This window comes from Martes martes (assembly GCF_963455335.1).
Source record: "Martes martes genome assembly, chromosome: 14".
In the NCBI taxonomy this organism is placed as follows: domain Eukaryota; kingdom Metazoa; phylum Chordata; class Mammalia; order Carnivora; family Mustelidae; genus Martes; species Martes martes.
The window spans coordinates 29,716,000-29,736,871 of record NC_137902.1 but is presented as its reverse complement, the minus strand read 5'-3'; the positions used below and the strand labels follow the sequence as shown (position 1 = coordinate 29,736,871).

Sequence of the window (20,872 nt, the reverse complement as noted above, 5' to 3'; positions counted from 1 at the left end):
TTGTATAGCCTGATCCCTTCAGCTGGAACACTTTTCCCCTTGATTATCTCCTTCTCAACCCTCCCTCTGGTGCTCAGTGGAATGTTCATCTCCTCAGGCAGGCCATCCCGGACCACCTTGTCAAAGCAGTGTTGTGTTCTCTGTCCACTACCACTCATTGCCAGGATGCTCTGTCACAAAGCAGCCCAGCTCTATTTGTAGGTACGGAGGTCTTTATTTATTTTCTGTTTTATCTGCTAGATTGTAAGCTCCTTCACAGTAAGGACCATGCTTTTTAGTTCTCCACTGTATACCCTTCAGCATCTTGCTAGTCTCTTGTGCATAGTAATAAATAACAATAAATACATGCTAAATGAAGTTGTTACAAGGAATTCATCTAATAGGGGAGTCATCACCACGGTACAACGTAGAGATGCATGAGATGATAAAGACAGTTATATGCTGGCAAAACGACTCTCCAAAAAAACCCCCCAAAGGCCATGATTTGTCATTTGCTTATTTGCATGGTGGTTTAAATACTCCCGTCACAGCGGATTTCAAGCTACCAATGGCTTAGAAACTGACTTGTAAAATTCCTTAGTATTTAACAGTTGGCTCTTCAAACCTGGTGTGATCTGGGTCTAGCATGTCACCGGAAAAGAGGCTGGGATGGGGGCAAATGATTACCTAATAAAGAGGCAGTAGTTTATCTTGGGGGAGCTCAGTAAAGACTTCCTGGAGGAGGTGACACCTGATCTGTGTTGTGAAGGATGGGTATGTTGGCTCAGGCCCTATGCTTCCAAACTGGCTAATGTAGCCCTACCCCCAATAGCCCACATTCAACCATCCTGACTCCCCTCTGCTTGCCTGGTAGTTATCAGCTGACTCAAACCAATCCTTGGAAAATCCTTCCATGTGGCTGGTGTTATGCTGGGTTTGTTTTTGGTCCAAGAGAAGAGAATTAGACAAGGTAGAAATTAGTAAAGGGAGAAAGGGAAGGGTTTTCCAAACAGAGGGACAGCTTTTGCAAAGGTGAGAGAGCAAGTGCAATCCAGCAGTCTAGTAAATCTAGATGTATGTGGGAGGGAGTGGGAGGATATTAGCTCCTGAGAGGTTTTGTTTGATAGACCAGGAGCATATGCTAATTTCCACCCTGGGCTGGAGCAGGTGGCAGAGGGGAAGGGAAAGGGACTGTTTGCTTTTCCTGCATAATTCTTATCACAGCTGGTAATTCTGGGTTTTGGTAATTGTGGTTTTAATTATCGTTGGTTTTGTTTTCTGGTATGTGATCATTCAATTTCTATCTGTCTCTTTCAAGAGAATGTAAACTCCAGAAGGGCAGGGACTGTCTTGCTTGCTAGTATTTTCTCAGCACCCACCCCAATGCCTAGTGTGCATTAGACAATAAAAAACATTCTTGTTAAGTGAGTCAATCACCTGGGGAACCTTTAAAATTTGCTTATGCCCACCTACCCTAAATTAAGATCTGTTATAAATCTTCCTTCTCTGAACCTCCCAACCACAATATGGGATGGCAATGGTGGGGGAGTAGTGGGGCTAGCATTCTTGTTTTGTAAAAGCTACAAGGAAGGATTCACCTCCATATCTCTTCCCAAATCCAATCGAGTGAATCCTTTAAAGGAGATTACCAAAAGTGTGACATGATTAAATTTGCCATTTACACAAATGGGCCAGATGGCAGTAGGCAGGACTGCACAGAGGTGCTGAGGTGCTGAGACCACTAAGGAAGCCAATGCAAGAAATGATGCTGGTCTGAGTTAAATCACTGGCAGTGGATGTGAAGAGAGAACAGATTCAAGAGATGCTTGGGAGATAGACTCTGTAAGATTCAGTGACCATTTGAGTATGGGTGGAGGAGGAATCTCATGGGAGAGAAGGAGGAATCTAGGGTGGGGGCTGGAGTGACTATTAGTGAATGGGGGGGAGAGGGGTTGTTCCCTTGCCAAATTGCTATATTTGAGATGCCTGTGGGACATGGATGAGGAGGAGTCCTAGGACTATGAAGTTGCGAATACAAATGTGGCACTCAGCCCTCGCCCGGTGCCCCCAACGTTCATTCCATTGCCAAGAACTCTGGAGAACGCTAATAGTTAAGAGATGGGTTAGAAAAAGAATTCTTGAAGGAGACTGAGAAGGACGGCCTGAGATGGAAAATGCAGGTAGTAACAGAGAAAGTAAGGGATAAAGAATGTCCAACAGCCCCAAATGGTGCTTAAAGATTAAACTGGAAGACCTGAAGATTCCTCCCGTTAGTTTGGCAATGAGGATTTGATTGGCAACAAGGGCGCTTTCTAGGGGCAGAACCTGCAGGGCACGCAGGAAGAAGCGGAGACGAGTTAGATTGCTTTTTTCAAAAAACTTGGCTGTAAAAGGAAAAGGAGGGATGTTGTGACTGAGCCGGACGTGAGGAGGCCAGAGCACGTTTATAGCCCAGAGGAAGCGGGGAGGTTTGGCAGGCAGGAGCGCAAACGCCTTCCCTTCCTCGCCGTTTTTGCCAGCCCTCCCCCCACGTGACCGGGAAGCCTCACACGTAGCACCGGCCTGGAAGGACTACAGTCCCCAGAAGGCCCCGCGGCGCGAGGCGGGGGCGGAGTCGAGGCCTGGCGCGCGCCCCAGCGGCGCCAGCGGAAGAGCATGAGCTTCGAGGAGGCGGCGGAAGCACAGAGAGCGACGGCGCCCCCGGTAACGAGCAATCCCGCATCCTTGTCCCTCCCTGCCTTCGCACCCCCAGTCGGTGCTGGTCGCTTCCACTTCTCCCCATACACTTTGGACTAGACTTCCTTCCCTTTTTGTTTTTTACCGGTACTTTTTTCCCCTCACGTCATGCGAGGGGCGGGTCCCCGCCTGGGGCGGAGGTTACTGGGAAGCTGCCGCCCTTCGACCCCTGCGGGCCCTGGGTTGCGGGGTTCCTCCGAACCCCTTTTGCTCTTCTAAGAGTGCGTGCCCGCTCTGGGTCCTCTTCCCAAGTACTCTTTGCGGAGAGGACATTTCTTCCCCGGGTTTCAACAGGTACTGAGCGGGTCCTTGGCGGACCCTCCTCTCCCCGCCTTTCCTCCCGCCCCGGAGTATGGGGCTGTAGGCCACCGAGGCCGTCCCGAGAAGAGCCCGGGGCGGCCGGCGATTTCCGGGCTGCGAGCCTTTCCAGTGAGTCCGCTCGGCTGGCCGGGAGCCCCGGGCTACGGGCTGTAGGTTGGGCGTGAGCTGTCTGTACGGGAGGATGTACTTCCTGGTTGTCTTGGGCGGCCCTCGGAAAACCCCAAGTCCGATTATTTAAAGTTTTCTTTATCAATAAAGACGTCTGTCAGAGTTGAGAAAGGATAGAAGGATAGGATTTGGAGTCTAATGCCCTAGGAGTCTCAGGTCTGCCACTTGCTGGGCTTGTCATCTTTTGTAGCCCATTTAGCGTAGCCTTGGTTTCTGTATCTGAAAAAAGGGGATGATAGTCTTTGGCCTGCCTGTTTCCCGCTGTTTCGGGGGTCAGACAGAAGTGATATATGTGAGAAAGCATGTATCAGATGTAGCCTCGATAACCTTTCTTCAGTGTAGGGCAGTTGTATTTTAAAACCACATTTACGTCTTTATGAACTCGATTATAAATATGATCACACTCTGTGAAAATCAAATGAGTTAATAGGTGGAAGTATGTTTGGAAAGGAATACAAGCCATACAAACATTCTTAAGCCATGTTCCTGTTGAAGAGGTGATATTAAGGCCCTAGCACCTGTGGAGTCATTTTTTTTTTTTTCCTTCTTAAGATTTTGTTTATTTATTTGACACAGAGAGAGACACAGCCAGAGAGGGAGCACAAGAAGGGGGAGTGGGAGAGGAAGAAGCAGGGTTCCCGCGGAGCGGGACGCCTGATGTCAGGAAGCCCAATGCGGGGCTCCATCCCAGGACTCTGGGCTCATGACCTGAGCTGAAGGCAGATGCTTAAGGACTGAGCCACCCAGGCGCCCCTGTGGAGTCAGTTTTAAACTTCATCTGGATTTTAAGTTCCCCCAGAATTTGGACACTTCCCTTCCCTCAACGTGCCCAACTGTCTACCCCTTTTGCTCTCTCATAACCTTCATTCACTACACAAGTATGAATATCTCAGCACTTTATGTTCCTCATTTGTGGTGCTGACCTAATGCCTGTTTCCCGCTGGTCTTGTGTTTTCTTCCCCCCCCCTTTTCAGATACTACTGGTCCTAAATCTAGCTCTAATGGTAACACAATGCCACTAACCTTGTGTGCATACTAGCTGAAATATTGGGGTAACCTTCACCTATCCTAGGTATATGTGCTAGAACTCTTGTTTCCTCGTAGTTAGGATTCAGAATATAAATAGTCCCTATCCCAGTCTTCTGACAATTAAGATCTGAGACTCTAAGCAGGTGGCTTTTTGTCTTATTTTTCTCTTAGAGAGAATGGGGATTTTACAATCAACTTTTTCTGGGTTTGGAGGTGTAGTAATTAGGTAATCCTGTATTTACATTGAAATCATTAGTTGAAAAATACTTGAATGCGGTTCAAAAACCAGGATGGCAGTACAGTGCATTAGTTGAATGTACAAAATTGAACAAATTGAGTTCAAATCCTGGTGCTGTGACTTCTGCTTTGACTTTTGGCAAATTAGCTGACCTTTAAGCCTGTTTACTAGTCTCTAAACTAGATATAATAACATTTACCTCACAAGGTGTCTATAAGGATTAAATGGGATGTGAGTAGAAGGACCTTAGTAGTGCCTGGAGCAATTGCTCAATATCTTATTGCTGTTGTAATTGTTGACTGTGATGATGACCAAACATGATTATTTTAGGTAACATATTTCTTGAGATTCTCTTTCTCCCCCCATAAAATGAGGTAGCTATCCGTAACCCAAAAATACCGTAAGTAGAGGTACTCAGATTGCACGGTGCTTTTTTTTTTTTTTTTAATCATTTGCACCTTATATAAAGATTATATTATGCCATTTTTTTATTTTTAGAAGTTTCCAGATGCTGTTGTGAAAAGGTTGTTTTTGGGATGTGCTTTGAACTGGTGCTTTATTTGTAACCTGTAGTGAGAATGGGGTTTTCTGTCTGCATATTGTAACTTGTAGTAGAACAATTATCTATGTTTATGATTTGTATTGACTATCAACTAGGACAGAATTTTGTAGAGAATTTTTTGTCTTTCCCCTACCCCTGCCTTTTTTTTTTTTTTTTTAAAGTCAGACTATTCAACTCTAAAAGTTAGCTTAGTGGGTAGGTTCCAGAAGGCTTAGTGACCTCATTTTTTGAAGGTGAGAACTCTTAGTGACGTTGGTGTATGTGCGTTTGCAAGGAAGTGAGAGTTTAGAGAAACCAAGAAGAAAAGTGAAGAAAAATCTAATAGAGAAAACTGATTTGTTGGTCAAAGCAAAATCTTAAGGTTAAGAATTGAAATGTTTATTTTTAATTCCTACAAATAGGTGTTGACTACAAGAAATCTGCAGGCTCAGATACTTAGGAAATGTGTTCTTTACTCTCTTTGATGTGGTATCCTCTGGCTCTGCCTTGCCAATTTCATTCTTTTATTTATTTATTTTTTAAAGATTTATTTATTTATTTGTGTGAGAGAGAATCTTAAGCAGTCTCCACCATGCTTAGCTCAGAGCCTGACGTGGGGTTCCATCTCACAACCCTGAAATCATGACCTGAGCTGAAACCAAGAGTAAGATGCTTAACCAACTGCCACACAGGCACCTTTTATTCTTACTTTTAGTTATGAATCAGCAAGATAACTATTTTTTCACTATAGACTTTTATACAAAGCTATGACACTAGTCACTTCCGTTAAAATTTACTTTGTGTCCTGTAATGTGTTATTTCCCCCTTTGTTTTAAACACCTTTGTTCATTGACTTTTTTTACTTAGAGAAGTTTTGGGAGGTAGATTCATTCTCAGCTGTAGCATCTGTTTGTAGTGTAGTATGCTAGTTAGTAACGTAGTATGATAGTATGTAGTATGCTCAGTTAGTAATGACTGCGCTGAATAGTTCTGAATAAAAACATTTTGTTGATTGTCCTCTGTCCCTAAGACACAATCTAGAGACACTATATGGTATTGTAGAAGTAGCCTAAGCTTTGGAGTTAGATCAAGTTTTGAATCCAGGCTCTACTACTTAATAGTAATTTATGACTTCGGTTTACTGTCATTCCGAGTTCATTTTCTTATCATCTTTCAAACAGGAATAGTAATACCAGCCCCACGTGACTGAAAAGATTAGAGATTATTTGGACTAGGCACATACTAACCAGGGTTGGCAAAAGGTAGACTATGTTACTAGTATTTCTTTAAAAATTTTTATTACATTTTTCTGATAGTCATTGATTTTGGTAATACGTCTATATTCATTCCCTTAGTGCTTCACATGATTAGTGTATTTTTGTTGTTGTTGTTGTTAGCCAAGGTTAAGGTTGTTGATTGTGACCATGGAACCTTGAAACACAGCAAAGCTAATTGGCCAGCATGTTTGAATCTGTGACCCTGTCCTCATTAGCTCCATAAGCTAACTACTCACAAAATAGCTCACCAGAATGAATGATAAAACTGGTATGTTGTTGATTCGGCACTCAAGCACTCATTAGACATAATAGAATTACATGAATTAGTGCCAGAAGTAAAAGTATAGACTTTTAATTATAACCCTGTATAAATATAAGAGTAGCTCTCATACTTTGTATAAAACTGGGGACCTATAGGATGATCTTTGACGACCACTACCAGTTATAATTTAGACATTTCTTTTTGTTGTTGAACTATATTTGTTGCAGACTTCCTACTCATAGAAGAAGTGAGAAGAAATGGAATTAGATTATTTATATCTTGAAAGAGAACCCTCCTTCTATGCCACCCACCAGAAAATGTGCTCTTAGCTAGTGGAGAAAACATTTAGAGTTCCCCATTAATGAGCCCAGCAGGATGGATGAAGCCCGTGTAACTCGTAAGAGTTTATTGAATTACAGAGAAATTCCAGTTGTCAGAGCTTTAGATAGAAGAGAAGTTATAGGGTGTTACTCAGCAAGCTATAAGCCTGCATTTGAAGAGGGTTTTCTCCTCTCACAATAAAACATAGACCAGTTGCTCCCAGTCTGTGGCGTGCATTTTTCACCTGTCTTATGCTAGTCTTCTATATAGCTTTCCATTCTTCAAATTCACTCTTCAGTTTTATTAATATTTGTTTTCCCTCTTCTATCTTTTTTTTCTTTTTATGTCAAACATGGCTGTTTTCAGATCAGGGATAAAAATAGAGAAGCAGAGAAGCACTGTTGGAAACAGCAGGTTCTGGTGTCTAGTATTATGAGGTTCCCAGATAACAGAGGTTAACGTGTAAATGTGATGGTATCTATTTGTAACAGCTCCTGACCATTTAACTTAGCACAGAGGCAAAAATAGGGGCAAAGGGTAGGTGGTACTCCTTAGTAGGAGATTTGCTTCTTAGAAAAGAATATGCATAATTTTAGTATCGGCTTGTAATTGGGCTGTTTCAAGTTCTTTGCCATGGAATACCAGAAGAGTTCTTAAGAAAGAAGAGAAGCACTTCGATTCAAACCCTAAACTCTCAAATTTATACCAGTAGTCCAGTTTATAGTTTCTATTGTCTGTAAAATAGGGATAATAGCAATTCTGCTTATTTACAAAGATCAGAGGGAAAAGGTAACAAGAATGACTTGGAAATGGGGTGGTAGCTGCAGGGAAGAAACTCACTGAAAGGCAGAGTCCAAGAGAGGAACACAAACACATACGTGAATTTGGATTTCTGAAGCCTCTCTGGCTCCAAGAGTTTTGGATAAAGGATTTTGGACTGGAATTAAAAACCTAGTGCTAGGAAAAGATGAATTTATTGGCCTATATATGGCTCTAAACTTTTTTATTCTGTGAATCTTTTCGGAACTTTCGTGCTTTCAATTCACATTTTAATTTTAGGAAAAGACCTAGAGGAAAATAAATAGCCTTGATTTGTTTATGTGGTTGGTAATTCTCTGCAGCCATCCCAGATAATAGTTTCAAACTCAGTGTGACCATCTTTCAATACATTCAGAATTTCCAGTGACTTTTTTGGCTTCTTGACTCTTCTAGTGTGAGAACCAGTGATTTATTAAGTACTAGAGTTGACAAGCCCCAGAAGCCGTGTAGCTCTTGGTTTCTGCCACAATGTTGTCACATTAATGACATTGCTTTTCTTTCCCTTCTTGCCATAGTGTTTCTTTTTTGTGCAGTGCTTCTTGTTTGTTTCTTTGGGTAGCCTGAAACTTAACTTTGCTTCTGACTCTTGAGTTCTCAGACAGGGAATTTATCTTTGACTTTATAGTGTCACACAATTTTAATTTTGTAAGTATTTCTTATTACTATTATAAAATCAATATGTGCTCATTACAGAGGATTTGGGAAATATATCTTATTTTCACCGTTTGGAGGTAACTGTTAACATCTTGGATTATTTCCTTCCTTTCTGTTTTCTGTGTATATGTATTAATATAACACAAACACACTTAAATTGGAATCTCTTGTTATTGTGTGTAAATTTTGTATCCTGAGTTAAAAAAAATAACGTTTTTATGAATAGTGTCTAGCACAGTTTCTAAAACTAGCAGGAATTATATTCTGGGTAGTGGTCTTTAAATTTGTATTCATTTTGGGTGGGGAAATGAGGAGATGGGTTTAAATTCTGGCTTTACCATTGCCAAACTGAAAAGCAGGGCAAGTTGTAGGATATCTCTGGGCTTTCACTGTGGCAGCCGTCCAGCGAACTGTCTAAGGTATTTGACACAACAATTTGATGAAAATTAATCTTTTCCTTAAAAAATCACTCATACACAGACAAAGACCTAGTCTGGTCAGTCTTTGAGATTCTCCTAGTTCTGCTACTGGATGGTCCCTGTGGTGAGGAATACAAAATAGAGCAGTCTCTGTGAGGGTTATTTGGACTTCAAGGAAGAGGAGGATCTTGAAGGAAGTGATAGAGTAACAGACTGACTGGAGAGGGCAGAAGACAGTTCCACACAGAGAGGAACGAGGAGAAGTTAGAAGCAAAGATGAGTGCAATATGTGAGTTGAGTGAGACAAAAAGGGGGTGTTAACAGAATGCACAAATGAAAGGTATGATTTTTACTGATGATGAGTAGTACAGAGATGTGATTTGTTAGGTTTATAAGTGTGTGATGATGAGGAAGAATTAATAGAAAGCTTTGAAGACTGGGCTGAAGAATGTAGATTTGGTCCTGTAGGTGATGGTACTTCTGTTGAAAGTCATATGATGAAAACAGTGAGAAAGGTTGTCCTGGCAGCTTTGTGGGATAACCTGTAGTTGAGAATGGCTGGAGAGTATTTCAATAGGACAGTGGTGGGGTAATGTGGAAAGAAAACATGGTATTCTTGTAGAGGAAGAACAGTAAGCATGGGGATGGAAGAACTGGAAGAAATAAGAAAATCTCAAAGTTTTGAGCTTGACCTTGCAAGTATATTGTGCTGTCACTGATAGTGACATTGGGAAAGGAGCTCAGATAGGTGTAGGGAGAAAGATAATGAGTTCAAGTGCTAATACAAGTTTTAGGTATTAGATAATTTGAGTGGTACTTAAAATCTGGTGCTTTAAAACTAAAGAACCTAAAAATGAATGCTCTTCTTTTTAAAGTAATTTGTTTTTGAGGTCATGCATTTATTTTAGCAAATAAATTTTCTTTGGAATTTGTCTTTTGAAACTAATTTCAGAACCAGTAGAGTCATACAAGAAAACCAGTCTCATTACTTGATGATCATATCCTTTGTCTTCAAAAGAATATTTTCTAGCTTGATCACTCATCTCATTTACTGATTTCTAAGTGATATTTGACAGTTTCTGAAAATGCAGAGGCATAAAATTTATTACCACGGTGGATGTTTAAATGATTATAGTGTGGTTGCTGAGGACAACTTAAAAAGTCTGAAGCTGTGATAGCATCCTTAGAATAAAGTACCAGTGCACTCTGGTTAAGAGGGTAGGTTCTGGAAAACCCAGGTTTGAATGATCTCTTTGATATATTAGTTATGTGTCTTGAGCAAGTTTTTTAATTTGTCTGGGTCTGTTTCCTCGTTTTTTAAAAAATGGGTATGGTGATAATACTCCCTACTTCATAGAATTGTTGTCAGGATTAGCTCTTATACTTAGAACACTGCCTGGCAAATATTAAGAGTTCAGTAAATATTAGCTGTTTATTAGTGTCATAACAACCACTGCTTTTGCTACCATCACTATGGTATTTATTTATTTGTTTTAAAAATCAGTTATGTTCCTGTTCAGTTATGTCTCATCCAAGTGAAATGATAGACAGCTGGAGATAAAACTAGAACCCAAATAAAAGACTTGAAGTATAGAGATGTGTGTGTGTGTGTGTGCGCACGCACGCGCATGTGAGTGTGTTTGGTTTTTGTTTTGTTTTATTTGTTTTTTAGGATGTTGTCCTAGGAGAAGAGTGGAAAAAACCAAGAGTGGAATATTGGCGAGTACTCATAGTAAGGGTTTGAGAGGCAGAAAAGGGGCTGGCAAAGGAGCAGGTGAAGATTGCTTAGATAAAGAAAGAAAACAAGAAGTGGGTCTTAGTATAGGGGTTATACTAATCGGGATTAGATTTGATTGCAGCCAAATAAAAGAGACTTAAACATCATAGAAATGTATCTCTTTTAATGTCAGGAAGTCCACAAGTAGTCTAGGGCTGGTATGGTTGGTTTGTCATGGTGCTGTTTTGTGCATGGATTCTGTTCTTTTCCAAAGTCACTTTATGGTCTAAGATAGTTGCTGGAGCTCCAGCTGTTTCATTCACATTCCAGGCATCAGGAAGAAGGAAGAAGAAAATATATCTCCTTCCCTTTAAGGATATTTACTGAAAGTTACATGTACCATTTCTGCCCATATTCCATTGGTGAAAATTAGTCACTTAGCCACACCTTCCTGCTGGAGATGTTGGAATATGTAGACTATTTTGAGTGGTCAGTGCCTGGGCACAAAGAACAAAAACAATGAGGATAATCCAGGTATAGCTAGATGAAGAATATAGGGTAGATAAAAGAGTTAATTGTCTTTAGGACAGTCGGTCATTATTGGTAATCTTTGACAGAGTTTATATATAAATATAAACAATTATAAAACTGTTCTTGTCAGATTGTGTCAATAGTACTTTGTTTTCAGAGTGTAATCCTTCACGAGTCCTTGCTTTTAATAAGGATTATCAGTCTCTTCTAAGGAAAAAAATTATGTGTATCTATGTGCATGTATGTGTGTATATATATACAAATACATAATGTGTGCGTGTGTGTTTTTAAGACTTTATTTATTTATTTGAGAGAGAGACAGTAAGAGAGAGCATGAGAGAGGAGAAGATCAGAGGGAGAAGCAGACTCCCTGTGGAGCCTGATGATGGGACTCGATCCCGGTACTCTGGGATCATGACCCAAACCAAAGGCAGTCGCTCAGCCAACTGGGCCACCCAGGTGCCCAGCGTGTGTGTTTTTATATATTTCCTCATTTAACTTGGCATTGGCCTGAATTACTTCATATGACAACAATGTGCAGTAAAATTATATATATAATTTTATATAAATTTTATGTATTTCTTTTTTGTAGTTTTAAGCCCATAGTTTTATTTAGCTTTCCATCCACTCTCCAGTTTGGTTGTTTTGGGCAATGTTTTAATCCATCTCTGTCCTTTTATATTACTACTCTCTTTTACTGCTGTTACACTGTTAATCGTACTTCCCCAAATAGATAAATGAGCAAATTTAATTAAATGTGTTATTTGCACTCTCCTGATCATTAATGAATTTGTAAGTAAGATCAGACCTACAGTCTTTCTAGTATTACAATTACTGAATTCTGTCTATCCACTCAAATGGTGATTATTTGCTTTAAATTTTTTTTATTTTTAAAGCTTCTATATTTTGTATGTTTGTGTTCTTTTAGTATTACGAATATGAAGGTCTTCCCAAAAAAGGGGGAAACCTTTTTTCCTGTAAAATTTTTCTTATTCCTTCCAACTGAAAATATTTTATTACATATTTTTGAATGATGAACAATACATTTAAGATAAATTCATCAGTTGTTTTTTGTATTTTATCAACAGACATATAGTTTAAAGTAGACAAGTTTTAGAAGTCAAATAGTAAAAAAGGGATTTGTAACAAAATACAGTGAATCCCCCATGCTCTCTGGTTTCCTCACTAAAGGTAACCACTTTCAGCTCCTTAAGCTATTTTTTCTGGCATTTTTGTATCTCCATGTTTCAAAATAATATATGTGCAGTGCTGTCCTTTTTCATTTTATATTGAGTCTCTATTATGGTAGAGAAAGCTGTACTGTTCTTAAACCACCATCACTACTACTGTTCCTCCTCTAGCTTTCCAATTTAGTTATAATATTTGGTTAAATGAGATAGTTGATGTTGTGTTTACATTATTATGCCTGTGCAAATTTTACTTGCTGATAGGTCTGAAATAGTAGCCTCTCAGTGCAGTTTTCCACAAGGTCAGCCATAGTAATCTGTCAGTTCTAATTTTCTTTCCTTTTAAAAAAATCTTTTGGCAACTTCTCTTTGGAGACCTTCATTGTCTTACTGTCTGGGCCTACTTCACAGGTCTTTTCCTGGGAAGATTTCTCTTTGTTATCTTTAGACTTTTCTCCCCTTTTCAGTCTGATTCCCAGTATTGTAACCCTTATCTTCCTTATTTTTCATTTACCCTCTTACTTAGAGCACATCCTCTAGTATTTGTATTGGACGAAAAAGATGGTACTATGGCAGAGAGCATGGGGATGACAACCTTCAAGCTTCTTGACTCTGTCACATAGCTTCAGTCTGAATTGTTTGCCTTCTACTTTTGGTGCAGTTTGCATCCTGGAATCCTGGAATGTCCATTCACCCACATTCCTTCACTTCTCTCTTGTGTTAGATATCCTGTTTTCCGTACACCATGCCTTTGTTTGCTTTGGTTTCTTTCTTCATTTGGTGTTAGAGGGTGATGAGACCATCACCCCACTCTCTAGAATATCTCTTCAGTCACAGTCTCCTTGAACAAAGAAGATTGTTAATCTTACATAGTGGTTTTGTTGGGAGGGGTGGAGTTGTTTATCTTACATAGTGGTTTTGGGGAGGGTGGAGTTCAGGGACTGGAGGATTTTAAGAGGTAGAGGTGGGGGTTAACATCATCTATAGAAGCATGGTTACTTGGGTGGCGCTGTTGTTCATTGGTTGGCAGTAGGGAATGTGATTCTGTCCCTGACTGTTTGGCCTGTAAAAGTGCCTACTGGGTTGAGTTGTCCTTACCAGTTGAATGGATTTAAAACCAATACTCCTGGCAGTTTTTTATGACTACAAAGAATCCGTCTTTTCTTGAATTTGTTAGAACTTTTAATTATTAGTCCTGTGGTAATTTTCTAAGAAAGTATACATAGGAGGTAATTTTTTGAGCCTTTTCGTGTCAAAGTGTCTTTTTTTTTTTCCTGTCCTCGCATTTGATGAATATAGTTTGGATGAGTGTAAAATGCTAGATTGGAAATGTTTTTCTTCCGAATTTTGAAGGTATAGTTTTTTTCTCCTTGTCTTCTATTGCTCTTGAGAAGTCCTCAGCAAACACGTGAACGCTCTTCTTTTGTTTGGACCTAATCCTTGGAAACTTGTTGAGTCTCTGATTTTATTCTGTAATAGTGATGTGGCTTGGTGGGGGCGTCTTTGTCTCTTTTTATGTAGTGCTGGGTATTTGTAGGTACTCAGAGGTCCTGGTAATCTACAACCATTTGCATTTTTTGGGGAGCTGGTGTATGGGGATGGAGTAGGGAACAGTAGATCTTAGCTATTAACATGTTCGCTTCATCACCCTGTTTGAAAGACCTCTGCACTTTTAGTCAGCCCATAAACCGTAGATCATCCCTTCTGCTTCTAAGTTCTGCAGAGGTAACCTAAAGCTTTCTTTCAAGGGGTAGAAGGGGACCTAGGGTTCAACTGCTCCTCAGATAGTCTCCATTTCACTTCCAATTCCAGAGGTGGTGCTGGCAGTTCCTGACCCTTGTGTGGGTTTCTGGCTGTAAATTGGGTTGGGTCTCCGCTTTTTCCACTTCTGGATTGGGATTTGGCTCCCCAGGGACCTGCTATAAATACCTGTATATGTTCCAACTTCCAACGTTGTGTTACTCTTTTCTCCTCTTTCCATCCTTGTTGATTTGTATGTTAAAAAACAAACTTTTATATTAGTAGGATTTTGTAAAGAAGCAAATTTATATGTGTATGTCCATTCCACTCTCTTAACCCATAGGGCTGAAAGGATTTGATAAGACTAACTATAACATTTTTATGTGAAATGTTACTACATGATCATTATAATTTTAATACATGAAAGGCAAGTAACAGCATATGGTGCTTCAAAAATAATAACTAAATATGGGTCTGCAGAGAGGGTACTGTTATAGAAAAGGAAAAATGTCATGCCTCCCTTGATTGCAGGCTGTCCCCTTAATTTCTACAAATAATTTTTGGAAAAAACATAAAAATGATTCAGCTTCATTATAAGAAACCTAGCAAATACTGATAAGTATGAGGAAGAAAGTAAGAATCACTTCGATTCCTCCACCCTGTGCTAACCACTGTTAACTGTTCAGTGTCTGTTTTCTAGTCTTTTCTAGTCTTGTACATAAGTAAATGAACATAAGTACATTGTACTTATGTACTTATGTACTTATTGTACTTATGTACTTATGTACATTTACTTATGTGCATTTACTTATGTACTTGTGCAAGTATGTTTAAATGAAACGTGTATTATTTTGCTTCCCCTTCTCCATTTTTTCCCACCATAAATGTCTCTCTCTCTTTTTTTAAATTATTTATTTGGCAGAGAGAGCCACAGCTGCTTGTGTTGAGGGAACACAAGCAGGAGGAGTCAGGGAGGGAGAAGCAGGCTTCCCACTGAGCAGGGAGCCCAATGCAGGGTTTCATTCCAGGACCCTGGGATCATGACCTGAACTGAAGGCAGACGCTTAACGAATGAGCCACCCGTGTGCCTCAATGTATATATCTCTTAAGAGGATTTTTTTGTGTACAGAATTTAGAGATAATATTAACAACATCTAATAACTGCCGTTTATTTGATTACAGATTATGTGCCAGGTTCTGTGCTAACATCTTTTTTTTTTCTGTTTAATTTATGTTAACGTTATTTCAGACTGTAGGAAAGTTATAAGAATACAAAAAATTTACCCAGATATCTCAAACGTTAACACTTCTGTACATTTCCCTTTTCTCTGCCTCCCTCCCTTTCTCCTCTTCCTCCTTCTCATTTCTCTCCCTCTCCCTTTCTCCCTCTATATATACACACTCTGTATATCTATTTCTTGAACTATTTGAGTAAGTTGCAGGCTTATTTCCCTGTATACCTATACTTCAAAGTGCATTTTCTAAAAATAAGGATATTCTTTTATGTAACCACAGTGCAGTTGTCAAAATCAGGAAATTATCATTGATTTAATATTATTATCTAATCTACAGACTTGTTCAAATTTCAGCCCTTGTCCCAATGATGTGCTTTTATAGCAAAAGAAAATTCTGGATCATGGTGTGCATTCCAATGGTTATATCTCTTTAGTTTCCTTTAATCGGGAGCATTTCCTCAGTCTGGGTTTTTTTCATGACATTGACATTTTTGAAGAATTCAGGCCAGTTATTTTGTAGAATGCCTCTAATTTGGGCTTATCTGATGTTTTCTCATGATTGGATTTAGGTTATCCATTTTTGGCAGGAGCACCATAGAAGTAATGTTATGCTTCTCAGTACATCATGTCAGGAGGTGTAGGTTGTTGAATTACTGGTAAAGTGATCTTGGATCACTACATTAAAAATCCATCCTTGGGGCACCTGGGTGGCTAAGTGGGTTAAAGCCTCTGCCTTCGGCTCAGGTCGTGATCTCAGGGTCCTGGGATCGAGCCCCGCATCGGGCTCTCTGCTCGGCGGGGAGCCTGCTTCCCTTCCTCTCTCTCTCTCTCTCTGCCCACCTCTCTGCCTGCTTGTGATCTCTGCCTGTCAAATAAATAAATAAAATCTTAAAAAAAAAAAAGAATAAAATCTATCCTTATTTCATACGTTAAAAAAAAAACAATTTTTTTGTTTGTTTTTTTCAAATTTTTTGAAAGGTAGTGCCTGCCAGGTTTTCCAGTGTAGTTAAAGATTCTTCCTTTTGTAATTTTTTTGGTGGTAAAATATACATAACAACATTTACCATTTTAGCTATTTTTATGTGTATAGTGGGATTAAGTACATTCACTTTTTTTTTTTAGAGAGCGAGTGTTCACTTTTGTGCACATGTGAGCAGGGGTGGGGGAGTGAGGAGCAGAAGGAGAAAGAGAATCTCAAGCAGATTTCACGCCAGTGCAGAACCTGATGTGGGGTGGGGGAGGGCTTGATCTCATGACCCGAGAGTCAGACACACAACTGGCTGAGCCACCCAGGCGCCCCCACATTTTATTTGTAATTCTGAAGTAGCTTTGAAAAAAGTTTGAGACTTTATGAATGTCTTGTTACTTCTTAAACTTTTACTCACCAATTTTAGTATCAATCAGTGATTTCTGCTTGAGTCATTTTCATGAAGGTTCCTAAATGGTGTTTAGTTCTGCCATTTTTTTTTCTATTCTTATTTATTTGTTTTGTTGCTGTCCCTGATTTGGCCAGTGGGAGCCCCTTCAAACCGATTCGTCTCCTTTTGGCTTGCCCTTCTCATTCTTTGAGTACTGCCTTACTTTTTATCACAACAGAATGTTTAGGCTGATCTTGTAATTTCCCATCCTGAGCCCTGGAATGAGTTATTTCTTCAAGGAGCTCTGAAAGGTTCCTTTTAGTAGAGAATGATTTTAAAAGCCATGATTTGGATTCTTGATGCCCTCGTTGCTACTGGGTAACATTGCTCCAGGCCCTCTTGGCAGGCATCTAGGACATAGATGTGTGTAGTGTATGTGTGTATGTGCACACACACTCAGTACATCTTCATCTGTCTCCTGAAAGCATGGAGTTTATGCTGCTACCTGTGATCCTAGCCACTACTGCAGGGTTTAGTTTGTCCTTCTTTAGTCTGTCCCTCTTCCAACAGTGAGAAACCATGCCTTATTATTTGTATTTTTACTTATTGGCTCAATCCTAGAATGTCAGAAAATAGATTAAGAATAGATTAAGAATTGCTTACTCATGCCACTATTTAAAAGATACTTACTGGGGCGCCTGGGTGGCTCAGTGGGTTAAGCCTCTGCCTTTGGCTCAGGTCATGATCTCGGGGTCCTGGGATCGAGCCCCACGTCAGGCTCTCTGCTTAGCAGGGAGCCTGCTTCCCCCTGCCTCTCTCTCTGCCTGTCTCTCTGCCTATTTGTGATCTCTGTTGGTCAAATAAATAAATGAAATCTTTAAAAAATAAATAAATAAAAGATACCTACTAAGGAGAGTTTTTTATATATATATATATATATATATATATATTTTTTTTTTTTTTTTAATTTGACACAGAGATAGAGAGTACAAGTAGGCAGAGCAGCAGGCAGAGGGAGAGGGAGAAGCAGGCTCTCCGCTGAGCAGGGAACCTGATGCGGGGCTCGATCCCAGGACCCCAAGATCATGACCTGAGCTGAAGGCAGCTGCTTAACCAACTGAGCTGCCCAGGCGCCCCAGGAGAGTTCAATATTTGTTGATAGGTTTTCCTTTAGCCTAAGGATATGTAGTCTAAATTGCCACTGTCAAATAGGGTAGCTACTACCCATGAACTGTGTTATAAGTGTAAAATATAGACTGGATTTCAAAAACTTACCATGAAATAAGGAATGTCAAATATATCATTAGTGTTTTAGTATTATCTTTATGTTGATTATACCTAAAATATTGAGATATTTTAAGATATTTAGATAAGATATATTAAAAATTAATTCCACCTATTTTATTTTAATGTGGCTACTGGAAAATACTAAAGTACCTATTATGTTTCCTTTGGACAGTGCTGATCTGAAAACCATGTTTAAAAGTTATTTGGATTAGTTTTCTCTCCAGCATTCTTTCTTCCCTCACATGGTTATGTTAGTCATTTGAAATATAGTTCAGTTCTATTTTTATTCTAAGTTTTTCTCCCCGTCCTAATTGATCTTCCTTATTTTTGGGTGTGTGAAACATTAACATGATTTCAAAAGTCAGAATTGTACAAAAAATACATACTCAGAGCAGTGTCACCCTTCTTTTTCCCTTACCACCTGTTTGTACCCACCCTCTAATAGATAGCCAGCTTCATCATTCTCTGAATTATCCTTACTGTGTGTTTTTCCCCCAGGAATGATACATGTATATTTTGTCATTTCCTCTTCTTTTTTACACAAAAGGTGCATATTATAGATAATTCTTTTATACTTTGGTTTCCTCATTTAACACAATGTATTTTGGAATTCATTCCATATCAACTTATAGACTCACATTCCCTCTCTGTCTTTTCCCCCTTCTGACAGTTGTATAGTATTACTCTATTGTGAGGTTGGTAACCATTCTTTTATGCTGTTTCCAATATTTTGCATTTACAAACTGCTGCAGAGACTAACCTGGTCATGCATATTTTTGTATGTTGGAAATAAATGTTTGGGTAGATTCCTAAGATGGGATGGTTGGGTCAGAAGTTTAGAAGCTTGTATAATTTTCATAAATATTACTAAATACACTTCTTTGGGGGTTGTACAAATTTGAATTCTTAGCAACGGTGTATGAGACTGTTCATTTCCCCACAACCTTATCACCAGAGTGTGTTAATACTTCTTAATTTTTGCTGACTTTATAGATAAGAAGTATCTCCATATAGTTTTAATGTTTTGTTTGTAGTAAGGCTGAACATCTTCCCATGTGTATAAAGGTCATTGAAATACCTTTTTTATGTGAATTGTCTTGTGTCTTTTTATTTATTTCTCTATTAGGGTTTTTTCTCTCTCAATTTTTAAGAGTTCTTTATTTTAGGGATATTAGCTCTTTCTAAGTTGTATATGTTACAGATATTTTCTCCCAGTTTGTCAGTTGTCTTTTGACACATTGCATGTATGCATGTTTAGGCTTTTATTTTATTTAGTTTAATTTTTCAGTCTTTTGTAGCATTTGAATTTTGGGTTATAGTTGGAATACCTTTCCCTTTCCCCCACGTAAGAAGAATTTACTTACTTTCTTCTAGTATTTGTATTATTTTAGTTATTTCATTTAGATCCCTGCTCCATTTAGAGTTTTTAAAATGAATATTATACAAGTTTAATAATTTTTTTCCAAATGCTAATTTGTTACCCTGGCTATTTTTTCTTTAAAAAGTCCAATTTTGCCCCAGTGTTTAGAGATGCCCCCTTTAGCATACATTAAATTTCCATTGAGTTTATTTCTGGACTTCCTACTCTTTTGCACTATCTATTTCTGTACCATTATCACTCTTTTAATTATAGAGGCTTGATAATCTATCGAGGCATAGCTTTTAACATTTCTAATGCTTCATTGGCTGGTCTTATATCTTTATTTTTCTGTTGAGCTTTAGGAATCAGCTGTCTATCTCCATAAGAGAGTTTGCTCAAATGAGATTTTTATTGGGATTATGTTAAATTCATAACTTGCTTGAGGGAGAACTGACATCTTTATGATGTTGAATTGTGTTGAATCCATTTGTTCAAATCTACTTTTGTGTCTCAGGAATGTTTCAAGATTTTTATATTGGTTTTGTACCCTTCTTGTTAAATTTTCCATTTTTAAAAAACTCAATATGTTTGTAGGTCTTTATATCAATATTTATAGAGCTACATTATTCTTTCTAATGACTGTCTATTTTTCTATAGTTTAGATGTACCATAATTTATTTAACCTTGCCCATATGGGTGCACAGTAAAGTTGTTTATAATTTTTTCACAATTATAAATAGTTCTAGAATAAGTATTCTGGTAGAAGTTCATTATCTGAAATTTGTTAAAATGCTTTATACATTAATAAAATGTATACCTCCGCCAACAATGTGTGAACTTTATTCAGTCTCCATTTACCAAAACAGGACCTTATTGCTCTATTTTTTAATCTTTGTCCGTTTGATGGACAAAAAAAATATTTTGCATTTCTCTGCTAACTGATGTGCTTTATTTTTTCTTTGCTAGTTTATTTTTTATCCATCCAACCATCCATTCAGTGTATTCTTACTGAGTATCCACCATGTGCCATCCTGTAAGTTAGAACTGTAATAATGCCTAGAGCTTGATCGTCTTTTTGTGTTTTTCATCCTATGTATTATTTTGTTTTTTATCTGACTCTCTCTCTCTCTCTCTTTAATGGCAGCTAATAGGCACTTCTGCCCCCTCAGATTAGTTCTCAGAGGACTGAGAATGAGAAAATATGACTTTTTTAATTCTTTTTGGTTGATGGGCTTCTAAGAAGTATTTCTGTCATTTGTGTTTATTTTCATTGTACATTCTGTGGTAGATTAATGACTATGTTATGCTCTTAGTATTCACAAAATGAGATAATGAAAGTTAACTGCATAGACTAGTGTCAGAGAAGTGATAATTATGTTATTTTTATAAAAAAAACTTTTATTATTATTATTTTCCAGGTGAGACTGCTGTTTATCAGAAGGAAAGCTTTGTGCTGTTTGCCTTTAGACACAATCTATCTGCATGTTCTAGAATTTTATTATTCAGAAAATAAATGTCATTTATTTGGTAAGTCAGTTAACTCTGATTTCTGCAAATATTGTTTACTCTAAATATTTGTTTGCTTGCTTATATATTTTTTTCTTTAGTGTCATTTTATTTGTAACTCTCACGTAAAACAGGTTTGAGAGTGGCAATTTCCTGAAGGACTAAGGGTCTCTTAAAGATTTTCTTC

General features: G+C 38.5%; 1 protein-coding gene across 3 annotated transcripts in view; it reads left to right on the top strand.

Annotated features, from left to right (window-relative positions):
- Positions 1-2,578: 2,578 nt before the first annotated feature.
- Positions 2,579-20,872, top strand: part of R3HCC1L (R3H domain and coiled-coil containing 1 like) — an 87,740-nt gene continuing 69,446 nt past the window's right edge. The window contains exons 1-2 of one of the 3 annotated variants that reach the window (XM_080823125.1): positions 2,618-2,682; positions 20,598-20,706. The gene's annotated coding sequence lies outside the window, so the exon portion shown is untranslated. Of the gene's footprint in view, positions 3,010-20,597; positions 20,707-20,872 lie in introns of all 3 variants that reach the window. The other 2 variants (XM_080823126.1, XM_080823127.1) reach the window with 2 other exon arrangements.